Below are 552 nucleotides of genomic sequence, written 5' to 3' on the forward strand. Positions count from 1 at the left end.
GCTTGGGCGACCGCGGGCGGCGAGGGATGCGCCCCCAGCCCCGGCCGCCGGCGCCCGGCCCGAACCCCCGCGGTCTGGGCCGACGCGTTTGGCCTCCCCGGCTCGGTCGCCTTTGCACCTGCCGCCGCGGGCGTCTGGTCCCCGAGGCGTCGCTCCCGGGTCACCGGGGTGCTCTGCAGAGAGGACCGTGTCCAGCTGCGGCCGGGGGTGGGGGGTGGGTGCCCCGGGCGCGGCGGGCTGGGGAGAAACCCCAGCTGAGCGTCAGCGCCCGGCAAATCAGCGAAGCGCTGGGCGGGTCCCCTGCCCAGCTAGTGAGACACGGAGGACAGTGATCACGTGGATGGGAAGAGTAACAACTGGGATCAAACGCCAAAGGCCTCCTGCTCCAGGGTCCGGCCCGCCCTGTCGCGCACTGTCACCTGGCGGGCTCGCCGGGACACTGACCGCTGGGTCCACCCTGGAGCTTCTCATTCAGCGAGTCTGGTGGGAGGTCCGAGAACCGGCTTTTCCAAGTTTCCAAGGGAAATCCCAGCTGCTGGTCCACACTGCCCT

This window comes from Suricata suricatta, chromosome 12, assembly GCF_006229205.1.
Source record: "Suricata suricatta isolate VVHF042 chromosome 12, meerkat_22Aug2017_6uvM2_HiC, whole genome shotgun sequence".
NCBI lineage: Eukaryota > Metazoa > Chordata > Mammalia > Carnivora > Herpestidae > Suricata > Suricata suricatta.